Raw genomic sequence first — 20,653 nt, forward strand, 5'->3', positions numbered from 1 at the left:
GCAGATATAACATGTGCAGAGAGAGTTAGATTTGGGTGGGGTGTATTCAAACTGAAATCTAAATTGCAGTGTAAAAATAAAGCAGCCAGTATTTACCCTGCACAGAAACAAAATAACCCACCCAAATCTAACTCTCTCTGCAAATGTTATATCTGCCCCCCCTCCAGTGCACATGGTTTTGCCCAATTGCTAACAAACTTGCTGCTGCGATCAACTCAGAATTACCCCCAATTATCAACTCTTCTGAGGCCAATTTGATTTTAGCGTGGAAGCTTGAAACCTTCATAGGATCCATTCAATACTTTTGTCACTAGACATTTGTTAAGAGAAGACTCTTCATACTTTGTTTTTCTTGTTTTTTGCCATAATGTCCACTCGAGGAAACCAAAATCTTTCTACCAGCAGCTGACTTCTTTATGTAAAGACCATGGTGGAAATGTAATAGGGTGTGAGAATCAGAAAGTGAAAGATTTGGTAAAATTCTACTGTTTTTTTAAAGTGGCAATAATTTACATGGCAAAATCAACATGGTTTTGCCATGTAAATGATTGCCACTTTAAAAAAACAGGAGAATTTTACCAAAATCTCTCACTTTCTGATTATCACAACTCTATTACATATCCCGCCATGCCTCTGGAACAGCATATCTCTGGCTCAGGTAATCTGGCAGTGATATCTCCTTGCTTGTGACAGGAAATGCAGTAAAGTCAGTTTAAGTTTTATTCTACCCAAAATATTAGTTGTGTTACCCCATCATCATAGCTTTGCTTTTGGTGTTTTCCTCACTAATATGGGGTGCACCACCATTCTTTTGTCTGTGAACAGATGCTTCTCTCAGATGCTTCTCCAGTAACTGTTTATGGTGCCACTGAGCTGCTAGCCATACTGCTCTCAAAACCATCTCTTAACTTCATGAGATGGTTTTTATCTTTCTGTTGTAAGTTTAATATGCCACTTAGTATGAATAGGAGAAGCTATATTTCCATAACACCTTTTGATACTGATTTTACCATGTACCATTACAGAAAGTTGTAGTTATTTGGACTGTTGACATCAACTACTTATTGGATTAGTAGAGGCCTTTTTGTGTCCTATTTTGACACTTAAACATTACATTGTATTGTTTATGTCACGGTCCGGCGGGACACTGTGCAGGGGAGCCGGCTCTTACCTGTCCGGTCCCTTTGGAGAGGTCCAGCTGGCAGAGGTGCGGGCTGCTGGCGCCGGGCAGGGTGTGCTGGGAGGACAGGCAGGGGCACTGGTTAGCAGCTCAGCAGACTGGCAGCATGTCCCTCCGGCAGGGGCTAGCAGTGCTGCTGTGGAGCCAGGGCTTCTGTGAACAGGCTGGGCTGTGTTCCCGGTGGCCATCTTGAATGTGGGCAAAAAGCATGTCTTGCCCACACTTCACCAATTTATCACTTTCCTGTGGCCAATTAGCTCTGAGCAGCTGCTATAATACAGGAAGGCCTGGAGGAGGGAATTTGCCAGTGCAACGTCTTTCACAGTATCTGTGAAGCTAGTTCTCTGTGCTCCCGCAGCGTCCTCAGTGTCAGGTTCTTGTTACAGCAAATTACCCAAGCCTCCTGATATAGCCTTTACGCAGACTACCCAGCTACCTGTTCTGGACGCCGCAGTAACCAGCCTTCGGAATTCCTCCTTTTAAGTACTGGGTCACGGTTCCGGTATCCTGAGCCACCCGCTAACCTACATTAGTATCTCTATTCAACTGTCTTTGGTGAACTCTGTTAAACTACTCCAAGTAATAAATGTGCAAGACCTTCATCCGTCCCGCTCGTTTGTTATTCAGAGATCCAAGTGCACTAGAATCATATTCCCCAAATCCGGATCCACAAGAATCCTCAGACGTGACAGTTTGCACTGGCCACATGGATCCAGGAACTGGACAGGATTCTGGCTCGGATCTCCTACACAACATAGCGAGGCGTCTGGAGGGATTGGAAAATTCACAGCGACATTTGGTACAGTGCCTCCAAGAGATACCCACTCGGCAGGATTCCATCCAAGCCTCTCTAGCGAATACTACTCCTGCTCGTCGACCGGAGTCACAAGTTTCTCAGCCCATCCTGGCGTCATTGGGGTCATCACCGTCCTCTCTCCGTTTGCCAACCCCCAACAAGTTTGACGGGAACTCTAAACTCTGTCGTGAAGGCGAAGGTGGCGTACATAGTCTCCTTACTCTCAGGGGCAGCCCTGGAATGGGTCTCACCACTCTGGGAAAGAGATGATGCTCTGCTGAGTGACTATCCAAAATTCCTAGCCACTTTTAGGAAGATCTTTGATGAACCGGGACGCTCGACATCAGCATCCATTGAGATTATGCGTCTACGCCAAGGGAATAGGCCAGTTGGCCAGTATATCATTCATTTTCAAACCTACGCATCTGAACTACAATGGAATGAGGAAGCCTTGGTTGCAGCATTTTGGAGTGGCCTTTCTGACCGTTTGAAGGATGATCTAGCGACTCGAGACTTACCACCAAAACTGGATGATCTCATTTCATTATGTAACAAAGTCGGTATATGATTCCGGGAGAGGCAGGCCGAAAAAAGCAAGGGCGATTGCTATCGTTTCCGCCCTGTACCTCTGGCACCCCCTCCGCTAGCAGTAGATTCTCCTGACGAACCCATGCAGCTGAACCGGGCCCGACTTACTCCTGAGGAGCGCCAGAAATGGCAGCGAGAAAATTTGTGTCTTTACTCTGGGGCACCGGGACACATGGTGGCATCATGCCCATAGCATCCGGGAAACTCCCGCTCCTAACTGGGCTAGGAGACACCAGGTTAGGAGTCTTGTCTCGGTCTCCAAAATCCTCTGAACCTACTCTACCAGTCACTCTTTTAGATACAGGAGCAGCAGAGAATTTCATCACAGCCCATCTGGTTCAGCAGCTTCAGATCCCTGTGCGAGATTTGTCCCATTCCATTTCATTATCTCCGGTTGATGGAAGCCGTATTCCTGGTGGAGTAATTTCTCAATGGACTCTTCCTATTTCAGTTGGTATCGGTGCTCTTCATAAAGAGCAATTGGAACTTTTAGGTATACCCAAGGCATCACATGAAATTGTGCTGGGTTACCCTTGGTTCAGTAGGCATAACCCGCATATCGATTAGCACTCCATGCAAATCTTATCCTGAGGGAAGACTTGTTTGACCTCTTGTTTGCCGTGTATCAAACCACTCAATAAAACCCTTGTCACATCACCCCCGCAGATTCCGTCTCAGTACGCTTCCTTCTCCGCCGTCTTCAGTAAACAGGGAACAGATATCTTGCCACCCCATAGGAAATGGGACTGTCCTATAGACCTCGAACCAGGGAAAGATCCACCCAGAGGTCAGACCTACCCTTTATCAATTCCAGAAACTAAGGCTATGTCCGAGTATATATGAGAAAACTTGGCCAAGGGGTTCATTCGGTCATCTACCTCACCAGCCGGAGCTGGGTTCTTCCAAGTCCAGAAAAAAGATGGGGGGGGGGGTTAAGACCTTGTATAGATTACCGGGATTGCAAACTAGAAAGTGGTCAGCGCACTCCTTGGGGAAGATTGAGGGGAAGAATGGGAGAAGGGATTGATACTTGGGGGTGAGTGTATACTAATCCTGTTTTTATTTTTATTTTGGGTGTCTAACGTAATGACACTAAGCACTCTGATGGATACTGATAAATGGCTGTTTATTGAGGTATATATGTGTTTCAGGTGTGTCTGCAGACTACCCTTTTGAAGTGTACCTTCCTAGCGGTACACTAATGTCCACACTGTTCCTTAACGTAAAAAAAGTCCTTCACCACTGTCAGGTGTGTCCTGAAGACCACCCTTTACATGGTATACCTTCCTGGTGGTATACCTCAAAGACCCCAGCTCAGGTAAATGTCAGGTGTGCCCTACCGGGTCACCTTTACCATAGGTGTGGTGGGTGCCTATGTGCCTTCTGAAGCTGTGTCTACTTGCGTGTGTCTGGGGAATACGACTAGTGCGGCGTCCCTCCTGTCAGTCCCCTGTTATGTGCACCACTGAGGTGTGAGGTCGTGGAGCTGTGTGTGCGCACACTTACCGCCGGGGGCTAGCTGACTGCCTGCCGCCGGTGACAGCATCTTCATTTCCCCGACCTCCGGTGCCTGTGTCCTCCTCATCCGTGTCGTTGGTCACTTCCGGTTTGCGTTCGGCTCCAGCAGCCGCTGGTCTTCTCTGTCCACGAGTCCCATCTGAGACTTCCTCATACCCGCGTCACATGCGATGTCACGTTAGCGGGCTGTCTGTAATCGAATGCTGTGATCTCCCCTTCTCCGGCCGGGGAGGGGGGTCTGTAAGTGAGTGAGGTGGTTTTCAGCTAGTCTCCAACGTGTTTCAGCACGAATGCCTTTGTCTAGGAGATATATCTGGGGCCCCCTCAGATATTATATATATATATATATATATATATCTATTAAAAAGCAGGAAAAAAGGGTTAATTGGTGCCGCACAGGACTGTGAAAATTTCTTTATAATGGGCTCTTAGAAAATTTGTCCCTTGTAAACCAACAGTACAAATGCATAGAACATGACTGTATCGGTAATCAAGGAGGTTGTTGGTGGTGCACCCAGAGTCAATAATACATAACGAGGTTGCAAAGGAGAAGAGAGACTCTTTGTTGGGGCACGCTTGAAAAACTAAAACTTAACTTTTAATACGAATCTCATTAAAATATGGTACACAAGATCAACACACATATATACATTTTTATAACACTTTTAGGAAAAGGCCATAAACTTGTTATAGCCTTTCTCCCTTGTGTTTTTTTTAAATTGTTAAAAGAAATGATTCTCAATCATGGAATAATTAAGAGTAAACAATCTACAATTAATGTAGCTAATAACGATGACAGTGACACCTGAGGTGAAAATATTAGAAATTGAATTTGAATGTCACAGGATAATAGATAATCTTTGGCATAAAGTACATAGGCATTACATATGTTGCAAATATGCTGCGATTGTGATCCTTACATAATTACCTATGGAAAAGATATGTCCTGGTAAAGATTTAATCTACTGCTTAGAAGTTTATGACAATAAAGTACAATAATTAAGAGAACAAATACTTATTGCAGATAAGTAGAAAATCAGAGAAGCTAAATAGATAAGAGAAGGGAAATATAGGTGTGAAAATGGTAATGGTCAAAGGTTGCTCCAACACCTCTGTTTTTCACAAACACAGAGATATTTATTACTACACCTGATATTCCCTAGCAGTCTCCCAAATAGGTACTAATCAGGCTATTCACTGCTTAGCTTCCAAGATCAGGCGAGGTTGGGCGTGCCCAGTGAGATATGGTAGTAATGACACCTAGATTGTGAATACAATGGTATATGGTTATTGGCATATACCAAAAGAAGTGCTTCTATTGTTCATTATAGTGCACAGTCCTTCTGTTGCTTTTGCATTGCCGGATAGATGTATGACTGGCATCAAAAAATGAGAGAGTACTGGAAAAGAAATATAGAGTCTAGGAAACGTATAGGTTCAGGGCCCGTCTTCTATTATCCACTGTCAGCCACATATCTCATATGGTAGACATAGGACGAGAGAGATGGGTTTCCTGTGCCTAATGAAAATAAGTGTGAAATTACACAGGTATCTTAAGCCCTGACGACAGTAAAAAGATAGGAGACTTTAAGGTATATATTTATAGACTAAGACTGGCTATTGATAAATTCCCATGATAATGTGTGATTTTTATTTCACTGCTTAAGACATAAGAAGAGATTTTTAAAAGGACTAGGAAAACATTATAGGAGCAATAAGTGTTATACAGTTGAAATAAATAAGTAGCAGATTAGGCGAATCTTAGATAGTTAAATGATCAAAATTTCATATTATACGATACCAGGAGATGAGTGGGCTGAGCCGTGCACTGCTCAGCTCCACTGGACACAGACGGCCGTTTCACCGGATGGTGGCTTGTTCACTGTGTGAATAAGTGATGGAAGACAGGCTATTTAAGGCAAAAGTGGGAGTGGTCCGGTTAAGAGGACCAATCATGAGGCAGAGGAAGAGGTGGATGTGATGTTATGTAACATCCTGTGTGTCATTTCCGGTCTAAGGACCCGGAAGTAGTAATATTAATTATACTGATTGACCTCTGCAGTTTGTATATGGATAAAAGTAAAAGAATATAAGTCAAAATTTACTTTGGAAAGGTTTAATTAGACTTAAAGGGTACGAAGGCCAAGGACAAAGCCTCAGCTCAGTAATAGGAAGGCTTTTAAACTCCGGACTTATCGTAGGTACATCGCCGGGCATGTGTGCGTCACTTCCGGTCTGGGAGACAATAGCACCTTTCCCTCCCCTCAATCATTCACTCCCACACGTTAACAATCCCCCATTCCTCTTTCCCCATCTCATCATCATTTACTTTGTCATTATCACTCACTCACCAACATATTACATCTTCCTAATGTCCCTATAGGACACATCGTCACCTACTTCCTCACATTTTTACCTCATATCATAAAACGCACCCTCTTAATATTCACTAGGTTTTAACTCTCAAACCAAAACCCTCACCCCACACACAGTAATTCTGCAATCATCTATTAAAATAATCTCTCCTATTTTGGTCGCACTTATTTCACCAACTTTTCCCTTAACCTTACTATGTCCCCTACAAAACATCATAATTCCATTTCTGCTATAATCCCATCATTAAGCATAAGTTGAGTTAAATTTCACATAGAAATCCTCCATTTCCTAATAAATACTGCATTTGTGTCTGCTTTTTCATCAATCATTAATAATCTTCAGTTTCCACGTTTTTATTACTAATTAACCTCATAGCTTATAGATCTAACATGTACACACCAGGTATTTATGTAAAAAATATTATTTCATTATATTTTTATTTTTTTATAATAATTTTCTTATTTCCAAATTTCCGCATTACCAAGTGCACTCCAAGTGCATTACCAAGTGCACTCAATTTATGGTTACCTAGCGACCAGTCAAATATAAACCTTCAAACCCTAATTTAAGTTACACACAGCACTTCCTGGTTTATTCAAAACAGGAATAGGTATGGACATGCATTTCCTGTGCAGGGTTACGTCCATGTCATTTCCGGTCACGAAGTTTCCACTCCGTGGTATATTTTTGTCATTTATTCAAAACAGGAAGTGAGGTGGGCAGTCATTTCCTGAGCAGGTTCGCGTCCACATCACTTCCGGTTACGAAGTTTCCACTCCGGTTGTGGAGATGGTATTGTAGCCAGCTGGATGTTTATCCTCACATCCCCCATCCTGGCCCATTCAGTAATTGCTGGCCTGTTTTGACCTGCAATCCAACCGTACATGTAATCTTCGATACTGCGGCATTTGACGACTTCCGGTCTCCCAGACCGGAAGTGACGCACACATGCCCGGCGATGTACCTACGATAAGTCCGGAGTTTAAAAGCCTTCCTATTACTGAGCTGAGGCTTTGTCCTTGGCCTTAGTACCCTTTAAGTCTAATTAAACCTTTCCAAAGTAAATTTTGACTTATATTCTTTTACTTTTATCCATATACAAACTGCAGAGGTCAATCAGTATAATTAATATTACTACTTCCGGGTCCTTAGACCGGAAATGACACGCAGGATGTTACATAACATCACATCCACCTCTTCCTCTGCCTCATGATTGGTCCTCTTAACCGGACCACTCCCACTTTTGCCTTAAATAGCCAGTCTTCCATCACTTATTCACACAGTGAACAAGCCACCATCCGGTGAAACGGCCGTCTGTGTCCAGTGGAGCTGAGCAGTGCACGGCTCAGCCCACTCATCTCCTGGTATCGTATAATATGAAATTTTGATCATTTAACTATCTAAGATTCGCCTAATCTGCTACTTATTTATTTCAACTGTATAACACTTATTGCTCCTATAATGTTTTCCTAGTCCTTTTAAAAATCTCTTCTTATGTCTTAAGCAGTGAAATAAAAATCACACATTATCATGGGAATTTATCAATAGCCAGTCTCAGTCTATAAATATATACCTTAAAGTCTCCTATCTTTTTACTGTCGTCAGGGCTTAAGATACCTGTGTAATTTCACACTTATTTTCATTAGGCACAGGAAACCCATCTCTCTCGTCCTATGTCTACCATATGAGATATGTGGCTGACAGTGGATAATAGAAGACGGGCCCTGAACCTATACGTTTCCTAGACTCTATATTTCTTTTCCAGTACTCTCTCATTTTTTGATGCCAGTCATACATCTATCCGGCAATGCAAAAGCAACAGAAGGACTGTGCACAATAATGAACAATAGAAGTACTTCTTTTGGTATATGCCAATAACCATATACCATTGTATTCACAATCTAGGTGTCAGTACTACCATATCTCACTGGGCATGCCCAACCTCGCCTGATCTTGGAAGCTAAGCAGTGAATAGCCTGATTAGTACCTATTTGGGAGACTGCTAGGGAATATCAGGTGTAGTAATAAATATCTCTGTGTTTGTGAAAAACAGAGGTGTTGGAGCAACCTTTGACCATTACCATTTTCACACCTATATTTCCCTTCTCTTATCTATTTAGCTTCTCTGATTTTCTACTTATCTGCAATAAGTATTTGTTCTCTTAATTATTGTACTTTATTGTCATAAACTTCTAAGCAGCAGATTAAATCTTTACCAGGACATATCTTTTCCATAGGTAATTATGTAAGGATCACAATCGCAGCATATTTGCAACATATGTAATGCCTATGTACTTTATGCCAAAGATTATCTATTATCCTGTGACATTCAAATTCAATTTCTAATATTTTCACCTCAGGTGTCACTGTCATCGTTATTAGCTACATTAATTGTAGATTGTTTACTCTTAATTATTCCATGATTGAGAATCATTTCTTTTAACAATTTAAAATTAACACAAGGGAGAAAGGCTATAACAAGTTTATGGCCTTTTCCTAAAAGTGTTATAAAAATGTATATATGTGTGTTGATCTTGTGTACCATATTTTAATGAGATTCGTATTAAAAGTTAAGTTTTAGTTTTTCAAGCGTGCCCCAACAAAGAGTCTCTCTTCTCCTTTGCAACCTCGTTATGTATTATTGACTCTGGGTGCACCACCAACAACCTCCTTGATTACCGATACAGTCATGTTCTATGCATTTGTACTGTTGGTTTACAAGGGACAAATTTTCTAAGAGCCCATTATAAAGAAATTTTCACAGTCCTGTGCGGCACCAATTAACCCTTTTTTCCTGATTACTTATGCTGATTGAATCTTCAGCTTCAGGTGCCAGCACGGACAGAACACTTATGTTCCTTCAAGCCGATTATTGGCATAATTTGTTGTAGTACACTCTTTTACCACACACATCCATAAAAGGACGTATATTTGTTACATACTTGTTATAACATCTCATCCTATAACAATAAAAAACTATAAAGCATGGCTTCTTTTAGCCTCCGCAATGAATTGAGTAGTAGACATGCGTCACTACAAAATGTGGAAGACATTTTCAATAGTGGAACAGATTTGCCTTCAGGCAATTCGGGGTGGGACTCTGAACTCAACAAACTAAGATCCTGTCTACAGAAGAGGATGCGATCTGCATGGGATGTCAAAACTTTGGAAAGTTACGCAAAAAATAAAATTACACCACGAGGTCTGAGACCCAAAATCTTTCCGACCTTTCAATTAACCACGGACAGTCTAACTACAGAATGGGAAGGAGTACTTTTAAAATGCTCCCAAGACCTCATGGCCATTTTAATTAAGCACAATCACCTAGTGCTAAATGCGTGCGAAAAGAAATAGAAGACCTGGGGAAAAGCCTTGAAGAATGGGAGACCAACATTAAATTCCAACAAACTTTTGAAAAAATCAAGAAAGAACTGGAACCCTATGAGCAAAAAATAATTGAAAGAAAGAAAAGCAAATTTGCGAGAGATATGCGGGACTTCAAGACAGGTAACATATTTCGTTTGAGCAAAACACCTACACGTAGAGAATACACTCAGTCGCAAGATAGATATACTTCTTCTGAGGCAGAATCATCAGGGGGAGAGGAATACTCTGACCCTGGTAATATGGAAGGCGAAACCTATAACTATAGGGATGATTCCAATAATTATACATCGACTCATTTTTTAGGATCAGACAGGAGGGGAGGAAGACCAAGACTTCGACAAAGAGGAAGACGAGGAGGGGGACTAAGAAACCAACGAGATCAAATCAACTGGGAACCCAGATACCCAGTCAGAAACAACAGGAGGAAGTAACACAGGAGGCTAATCTCAGAGTTATTAATCTCTCAGACAAAACCCTCACTGTCGATCACATTACTCTCCTCTCTAAAGGCTTATCCTTCTCTCCTACACAACCACTGAATCGCTTCCATTGGGAAAAAGATCTAAAACTCTTTGGGCGGAAAGTACTTCTTAGAAAATTCTTTGCAACGCGTCAGGAATCCTCCCGGTCAAACGACACGGAACTTAATATAATAGATTAATCACTTACCGCAGAAGAAATAGAGGCCCTTGCTGCACTTGAGGAACTTCAAACTGGCGACTTGAATACCAAGGACTTAATTTCAAGACCCAAATGTAAGAAAAAATCAACCTTCTTCCCTCCGGAACATATCTCACCTGAAACCAGAGTATTTCAAGAATTAGTAGCCCGTGACCTGGATAAAATCTATACCAAGTCCCAATCCAAACCATTTTATGGCGACAACTTAAGCAAAATCGAAAGGAGAACTTTGCGAGAAATACAGTCCTGGTCTGACATAGTAATTAAGCCCTCGGACAAGGGGGGCAACATTGTCCTATGGCCAAAATCAATGTATATCATTGAAGCAATGAGACAATTGGGGGATACACAGTGTTATAAACAAATAACTTTTGACCCAACAGACAACTTTAGGATCGCCCTTAACAGGATTCTAGACCGGGCATACTCTCAAGGCACATTAACCAAAGAGGAAGCTGAGTATCTTACGACCGCCAAACCGAAAACACCCACTCTGTACCTTCTACCGAAGGTTCATAAAAATATTTCTGTACCACCAGGACGACCAATCGTATCAGGACAAGATGGGATACTGGAAAAACCAAGTATCTTCCTGGACCTACACCTACGTCAACATGTACTCAACCTGCCCTCATATCTACGAGACACAACAGATGTACTTCAAAAATTACATGATGTACAACTTGATGACAACCATCTGTTGGTCACACTCGATGTGGAATCGCTTTATACCAGCATCAAACATCAGATCGGCTTAAAAGCAGTCAGATACTTTCTTGAAATGGCTGGCAACAACGATTTCCATGACTTATTAATAGAACTTCTGGAATTTATACTAACAAGGAACTATTTCACATTCAACGATAAGTTCTACCTTCAAACCCGCGGCACAGCGATGGGTGCGGCTTGTGCACCAACATACGCAAACTTATATTTAGGTTGGTGGGAGAGGGAAATTGTGATGCATCCAAACAATGAGAAGTATACTCGGCATGTAGTTGCGTGGTGGCGCTACATCGATGATATCATCCTAATATGGGAAGGTGACAAAAAATTGTTACTAACATTCATTGAGGAACTTAATACCAATGAGTACAATCTGAGACTCACACATCACATCAGTAAGGATTCAGTGTGCTTCCTAGATCTTCTAATTTCCAGAGCACCTAATGACCAGATAGAAACCGAACTGTATCGCAAAGAAACATCTACCAATAGTCTCTTACATCAGACCAGTGCGCACTTCCCCCCGACAGTGGAAAATATCCCTAAGGGTGAGTTCCTACGTTTGAAAAGAAACTGTTCAGACTCCTCAACCTTCCTACAGAAAAGCATGGAATTAACAGTAAGATTACGGGAACGTGGCTACAGTCACAGGTCTATCAAAAAAGCCAAATGGCACATCAGCCAGATACCAAGGGACACACTGATCTTTCCACATACAACAACCCACAAACACTTGGAACAAAATAACAAGCTCAGATTTGTGGGCACTTTCTGTAGAGAGTGGAGGGAGATACAGGAATCTATTAACAAACACTGGCCAGTCTTACTTCTAGATAATGACCTGGCAGAGAGTATAGGACCTAAACCCTCCATGAGTTGGAGAAGATCTAGAAATCTTAAAGATAAACTAACAAGTAGTCATTTTTCCAAGAACCCAAAAAAACAGCCAACCATCAAGGGGTCCTTCCCATGTGGAACTTGCAAAGCATGCCCACATATGATCAAGACATCTTCAGTAATTGACCGATATGGTGAAGAAAAACCAATCAACCAGTTTATCAACTGTAATGCAGTTGGGGTCGTGTATTGTATATCGTGTAGTTGCGACATGAAATATGTGGGCATTACTACAAGAGCCCTGAAACAACGCATTTTGGAACACGTAGGCTCTGTGAGAAATGCATCATCTGATCTTCAAAAAATGAAAAAATTAACATCAGTGGCACGCCATTTTCTTAACCATCATCAGGCCAACCCCAATGAACTCAAAGCCTTTGGATTGGAAAGAGTGAGTTTAGGAATACGTGGAGGAGATTTGATGCAAGAACTCTTAAAACATGAATCCGAATGGACTTTTAAACTCAATTGCCTTGCACCAAAGGGCATGAATGAATACATTAACTATGGAGTCTTTATTTGAAGTCTTCCAACATACCCACGCCCGCATTCCCTAATAAGTTATAATAACCCCCTCCTTCCCTATCAGGTCCCACCTTAATTTAACATCCCCCTCCCACCTTTATCCTTCCCACATTACCTCTTCTGTCCACCCATCCCCCTCACCCACTTCCTCCAACCTACTTAACTTATCACAACAATAGCACCTTTCCCTCCCCTCAATCATTCACTCCCACACGTTAACAATCCCCCATTCCTCTTTCCCCATCTCATCATCATTTACTTTGTCATTATCACTCACTCACCAACATATTACATCTTCCTAATGTCCCTATAGGACACATCGTCACCTACTTTCTCACATTTTTACCTCATATCATTAAACGCACCCTCTTAATATTCACTAGGTTTTAATTCTCAAACCAAAACCCTCACCGCACACACAGTAATTCTGCAATCATCTATTAAAATAATCTCTCCTATTTTGGTCGCACTTATTTCACCAACTTTTCCCTTAACCTTACTATGTCCCCTACAAAACATCATAATTCCATTTCTGCTATAATCCTATCATTAAGCATAAGTTGAGTTAAATTTCACATAGAAATCCTCCATTTCCTAATAAATACTGCATTTGTGTCTGCTTTTTCATCAATCATTAATAATCTTCAGTTTCCACGTTTTTATTACTAATTAACCTCATAGCTTATAGATCTAACATGTACACACCAGGTATTTATGTAAAAAATATTATTTCATTATATTTTTATTTTTTTATAATAATTTTCTTATTTCCAAATTTCCGCATTACCAAGTGCACTCCAAGTGCATTACCAAGTGCACTCAATTTATGGTTACCTAGCGACCAGTCAAATATAAACCTTCAAACCCTAATTTAGGTTACACACAGCACTTTCTGGTTTATTCAAAACAGGAATAGGTATGGACATGCATTTCCTGTGCAGGGTTACGTCCATGTCATTTCCGGTCACGAAGTTTCCACTCCGTGGTATATTTTTGTCATTTATTCAAAACAGGAAGTGAGGTGGGCAGTCATTTACTGAGCAGGTTCGCGTCCACATCACTTCCGGTTACGAAGTTTCTACTCCGGTTGTGGAGATGGTATTGTAGCCAGCTGGATGTTTATCCTCACATCCCCCATCCTGGCCCATTCAGTAATTGCTGGCCTGTTTTGACCTGCAATCCAACCGTACATGTAATCTTCGATACTGCGGCATTTGACGACTTCCGGTCTCCCAGACCGGAAGTGACGCACACATGCCCGCCGATGTACCTACGATAAGTCCGGAGTTTAAAAGCCTTCCTATTACTGAGCTGAGGCTTTGTCCTTGGCCTTAGTACCCTTTAAGTCTAATTAAACCTTTCCAAAGTAAATTTTGACTTATATTCTTTTACTTTTATCCATATACAAACTGCAGAGGTCAATCAGTATAATTAATATTACTACTTCCGGGTCCTTAGACCGGAAATGACACACAGGATGTTACATAACATCACATCCACCTCTTCCTCTGCCTCATGATTGGTCCTCTTAACCGGACCACTCCCACTTTTGCCTTAAATAGCCTGTCTTCCATCACTTATTCACACAGTGAACAAGCCACCATCCGGTGAAACGGCCGTCTGTGTCCAGTGGAGCTGAGCAGTGCACGGCTCAGCCCACTCATCTCCTGGTATCGTATAATATGAAATTTTGATCATTTAACTATCTAAGATTCGCCTAATCTGCTACTTATTTATTTCAACTGTATAACACTTATTGCTCCTATAATGTTTTCCTAGTCCTTTTAAAAATCTCTTCTTATGTCTTAAGCAGTGAAATAAAAATCACACATTATCATGGGAATTTATCAATAGCCAGTCTCAGTCTATAAATATATACCTTAAAGTCTCCTATCTTTTTACTGTCGTCAGGGCTTAAGATACCTGTGTAATTTCACACTTATTTTCATTAGGCACAGGAAACCCATCTCTCTCATCCTATGTCTACCATATGAGATATGTGGCTGACAGTGGATAATAGAAGACGGGCCCTGAACCTATACGTTTCCTAGACTCTATATTTCTTTTCCAGTACTCTCTCATTTTTTGATGCCAGTCATACATCTATCCGGCAATGCAAAAGCAACAGAAGGACTGTGCACTATAATGAACAATAGAAGCACTTCTTTTGGTATATGCCAATAACCATATACCATTGTATTCACAATCTAGGTGTCATTACTACCATATCTCACTGGGCACGCCCAACCTCGCCTGATCTTGGAAGCTAAGCAGTGAATAGCCTGATTAGTACCTATTTGGGAGACTGCTAGGGAATATCAGGTGTAGTAATAAATATCTCTGTGTTTGTGAAAAACAGAGGTGTTGGAGCAACCTTTGACCATTACCATTTTCACACCTATATTTCCCTTCTCTTATCTATTTAGCTTCTCTGATTTTCTACTTATCTGCAATAAGTATTTGTTCTCTTAATTATTGTACTTTATTGTCATAAACTTCTAAGCAGCAGATTAAATCTTTACCAGGACATATCTTTTCCATAGGTAATTATGTAAGGATCACAATCGCAGCATATTTGCAACATATGTAATGCCTATGTACTTTATGCCAAATATTATCTATTATCCTGTGACATTCAAATTCAATTTCTAATATTTTCACCTCAGGTGTCACTGTCATCGTTATTAGCTACATTAATTGTAGATTGTTTACTCTTAATTATTCCATGATTGAGAATCATTTCTTTTAACAATTTAAAAAAAACACAAGGGAGAAAGGCTATAACAAGTTTATGGCCTTTTCCTAAAAGTGTTATAAAAATGTATATATGTGTGTTGATCTTGTGTACCATATTTTAATGAGATTCGTATTAAAAGTTAAGTTTTAGTTTTTCAAGCGTGCCCCAACAAAGAGTCTCTCTTCTCCTTTGCAACCTCGTTATCTATTAAAAAGCAACAGAATTTTTGCGCTACATAAGAAGCTGTTAATAAATGATATATATTATGTATATGTATATATAAATATGTATATCTCTCCTTCCTACCCCAAACACACCACAGTCTGTGTCTCCTTCTCCTTCCTCTCACACGCCCCACAGTCTGTCTCTCCCCAATAACTACATGCTACATTCCCAGCTCCCCCACTCTATCCAAAAGCCACTCTTACCCCAGGGGGAGACTCACCAGCGCTGCACTGCCCAGTACTTAGACCCGAACACTGCACAGCAGACCCCAGAAAGAAGAGACAGACGCAGGGCATGGGAATTCTGGTCAGTGGAGCTGCTGCCATGTACCATAACTGCCTTCAACAGAGCTAGACCCGGAAGAGCAGGTGCACACTGGCACTGCACAGTCACTGTGTGTGAGAGGTTCCTGTAACTCTGAGACTGCACCAACCCTGCTTATAGCTCGCTACCCTATTTGGAGAAGACAACTCACATCCCTGACGGGCACTAAACAGCATATCCTTGGGGCCCCTCTGATCCTTGGGGCCTGGTACAGGTGTTTCCTTTGACCCCTGTCGTTGGCCCTGGTCATTAAGGGCGGGATGTACTAATTCTTACCACAACGTTTTTGTCCATTTACCACAGAGGCCATTTTTCTACAGGGGCATATGTACTAAACCTAGGGCACTGAGATGCCCTTCTCACCATACTGTTGGGTAGCTGAGCTGGGTAGGGGGGGGGGTGAAGGGGAGTCAGCAGCAGGAGCAGCATGTCAGAAATCAGCAGCCAAGGGTGCGGGCTGTACATACCTGAGGCAGCTAGATATACCACAGTGCTGAGAGAGCCTCCGGAGACCACACCCTCAGAGCTGCAGTACACCGGCAGGGGACACTCATCCCCTGAACCCTGTATAGCCCAAAGCAGAAGCTGCAGCCACTTCTTGCCAGTCAATATGCTGCTGCTCCTGCTGATGGCTGTCCCACTGCCCAGCTTGGCCACCCAGCAGTATGGTGAGATGGGCATAGCAGTGCCCAAGTTTTAGTATATATTAGAATACCTTAGAATGCAGTTTGTGAGGCCAATCTAAGTTAATGAAATGTAGATGAATAATACAGTATAAAGTAACTGGGTTGATTTGTTTAGCTCAGCTAACTGTAAAACATATAACATATAACATGTTAGAAAAAAAAGACATATATAGAGTATTCAGGGGGATATGTACAAAGCAGTGAAAAGAGTGGAGAAGTGAGCCAGTGGAGCTGTTGCCCATCTCAACCAATCATCATTATAGTAACATTTATAATTTGCATACTTTAAAATAATACAGAGCAGCTACGCACTCCGGACCCGGCACCCGCCACAGGCAGGGACTGCCCTGTAATGGACACGGGGTCCCAGCGCACGAGTGACAGTCAGTATTCAAATGGGAGGACAATTTATATTTTGCATAAACAATTTATTTGTTAATAAAAAGAAGAGTTTTGTACAATTAAAAAACAGCAATAAATTTGTATGGCCAATACTGGTATACACAGATACTGTAAGGGTAGAGAGGACGTGGGAAGGATGGGGATAAGGAAAAAGATGGGAATAGAAAGAGAATAATAATTAAAAAATATATATACACTGCTCAAAAAAATAAAGAAAAAACACTAAAATAACAAATCCTAGATCTGAATGAATTAAATATTCTTATTAAATACTTTGTTCTTTACATAGTTGAATGTGCTGACAACAAAATCACTCAAAAATTATCAATGTAAATCAAATTTATTAACCCATGGAGGTCTGGATTTGGAGTCACACTCAAAATTAAAGTGGAAAAACACACTACAGGCTGATCCAACTTTGATGTAATGTCCTTAAAACAAGTCAAAATGAGGCTCAGTAGTGTGTGTGGCCTCCACGTGCCTGTATGACCTCCCTACAATGCCTGGGCATGCTCCTGATGAGATGGCGGATGGTCTCCTGAGGGATCTCCTCCCAGACCTGGACTAAAGCATCCGCCAACTCCTGGACAGTCTGTGGTGCAACATGGCGTTGGTGGATGGAGCGAGACATGATGTCCCAGATGTGCTCAATTGGATTCAGGTCTGGGGAACGGGCGGGCCAGTCTATAGCATCAATGTCTTCATCTTGCAGGAACTGCTGACGCACTCCAGCCACATGAGGTCTAGCATTGTCATGCATTAGGAGGAACCCAGGGCCAACCGCACCAGCATATGGTCTCACAAGGGGTCTGAGGATCTCATCTCGGTACCTAATGGCAGTCAAGCTACCTCTGGCGAGCACATGGAGGGCTGTGCGGCCCCCCAAAGAAATGCCACCCCACACCATTACTGACCCACTGCCAAACCGGTAATGCTGGAGGACGTTGCAGGCAGCAGAACGTTCTCCTTGGCGTCTCCAGACTCTGTCACGTCTGTCACATGTGCTCAGTGAGAACCTGCTTTCATCTGTGAAGAGCACAGGGCGCCAGTGGCGAATTTGCCAATCTTGGTGTTCTCTGGCAAATGCCAAACGTCCTGCACGGTGTTGGGCTGTAAGCACAACGCCCACCTGTGGACGTCAGGCCCCCATACCACCCTCATGGAGTCTGTTTCTGATCGTTTGAGTAGACACATGCACATTTGTGGCTTGCTGGAGGTCATTTTGCAGGGCTTTGGCAGTGCTCCTCCTGTTCCTCCTTGCACAAAGGCGGAGGTAGCGGTCCTGCTGCTGGGTTGTTGCCCTCCTATGGCCTCCTCCACGTCTCCTGATGTACTGGCCTGTCTCCTGGTAGCGCCTCCATGTTCTGGACACTACGCTGACAGACACAGCAAACCTTCTTGCCACAGCTCGCATTGATGTGCCATCCTGGATGAGCTGCACTACCTGAGCCACTTGTGTGGGTTGTAGACTCCGTCTCACGCTACCACTAGAGTGAAAGCACCGCCAGCTTTCAAAAGTGACCAAATCATCATCCAGAAAGCATAGGAGCTGAGAAGTGGTCTGTGGTCACCACCTGCAGAACAACTCCTTTATTGGGAGTGTCTTGCTAATTGCCTATAATTTCCACCTGTTGTCTATTCCATTTGCACAACAGCATGTGAAATTGATTGTCAATCAGTGTTGCTTCCTAAGTGGACAGTTTGATTTCACAGAAGTGTGATTGACTTGGAGTTACATTGTGTTGTTTAAGTGTTCCCTTTATTTTTTTTAGCAGTGTGTATATAGATAGATAGATAGATAGATAGATAGATAGATAGATAGATAGATAGATAGATAGAGATATAGATATATATGTGTATGTGTGGACAAATGTGGAACATTTGTCCTCAGGCACACAAATATTATTTTTTTTCTTATTCTCTTTTTCTTCCCATCTTTTTCCTTATCCCCATCCTTCCCACCCCCTCCCTACACTTACCTGTGTATACCGGTATAAGCCATATAAATTTATTGCTGTTTTTTAATTGTATAAACTCACCTTTTTATTAATAAATAAATTGTTTATGCAAAATATAAATTGTCCTCCCATTTGAATAGTGTTATGGGCCCTACACATTACCCGACCCGCCGCCAAGCTGCCCGACGGCGGATACGACCGATGGGTGACCCGGCGGCGGAGGAGAGGTGACGGGGGGAGTGAAGTTTCTTCACTCCCCCATCACCAGGCTCCATAGCAGTGCAAGCTAACATGGACGAGATTGTCCATATTGGCCTGCATGCATAAGCGACCCAGCACCAACGATGAACGAGCGCGGGGCCGCGCATCATTCATCATTGGTGCCTACACACTTAACGATATGAACGAGTTCATTAATGAATGAGAACGTTCATATCGTTTAGAAAAATCTATAAGTGTGTAGGGCCCAATAGTCGTGCGCTGGGACCCCATGTCCATTGCATAACTCTTTACTGTAGGGGTAGAGGATCCCCTAATTGCTCCTAATCTGCAGACCAACAGTTTACACCTCGACTCATAAGGAGTGCAGTCTGTTACCTCATCAAAAGGACAGCTCTGTCCCTGCTGTGGTCTATAGGCATCGCCACCTGCAGCTGTTGAAATTGACAGCTGCAGGTGTTGGAACGGTCAGTGATGCTGACCATTAATACATTGCCCGCACATATCAGTCTGCTATCTATTAGATGAGAAGCCATATCAGTACACATAACGTGTGCTGATACTGGTTCTTTCCCATATCGCAGGTTAATACATTTACCCCTCAGTGAGGTATCCGTACTGTTTATGCACATGTTAAATATACATGTCATTTGTTGTACAAACTTAGGGCTTAATTCATGTTTATACGCACACGCCTACAGAGCTGCGCCTTTTCAGTCTACAAACGTGCTAATCAGAGCAAGGGAAGCTTCCGCCTAGAAAATAATATATACGCCCACTGGAACCATTGCAAAGTCCTCTGCAACTGCGACCATGTAAGCAGCATTGATACAATAATGAGGAACATCAACTCCCTCTATGGTCAGGCAAACTGTCCGCGGTAGTAGGCTGGCACTATATTTCTCTGCATACATGACTTCAGCTGCCACTCCCATTACCTCCCCTAAATGGTCCCTTCCTGTCATTCACTCTGTATTAAAAATCTCACTGGGAGAGGCATCGCAGTGTTATTGCGGCACATGCGCAGTCTGACTAAAATTGCTCAGTTGCATGAACATCGGTATTGTGTACAAACATGAGTTAACGCCCAGAAATAAGTTTGTATCCTTTATTTACTAGATTTCTTCTTAGGCACGGATAAGGCATTCCATATGCAATTGTTGTAATATAGGATGGACTGTAATTTTACCACATTTGTAACCTGTTTAAGACAAATATAAAATCACTTCATATTTCTAATACTGTTTATTTATTCATTTATAACATTCTACCTAGACCAACTTAGTAATTCAGTCACAGGACAATAAGTAGCTGGATACCGCCCAACCACCACACTTTCGGAAGGACAGACATGATTTTGGAGGACAGTTATGCCGTTCTGCGCTCTGGATATTTGCCCAATTAGTGTTGAGTTTTTAGGTATTGCCC

General features: G+C 42.2%; 2 pseudogenes; one reads left to right on the forward strand and one right to left on the reverse strand.

Moving 5' to 3' along the window:
- Positions 1–5,219: 5,219 nt before the first annotated feature.
- Positions 5,220–5,338, reverse strand: LOC134964989 (5S ribosomal RNA; annotated as a pseudogene).
- Positions 5,339–14,889: 9,551 nt separating this feature from the next.
- Positions 14,890–15,008, forward strand: LOC134964990 (5S ribosomal RNA; annotated as a pseudogene).
- Positions 15,009–20,653: the final 5,645 nt, after the last annotated feature.

Source organism: Pseudophryne corroboree, chromosome 9 (assembly GCF_028390025.1).
Source record: "Pseudophryne corroboree isolate aPseCor3 chromosome 9, aPseCor3.hap2, whole genome shotgun sequence".
NCBI lineage: Eukaryota > Metazoa > Chordata > Amphibia > Anura > Myobatrachidae > Pseudophryne > Pseudophryne corroboree.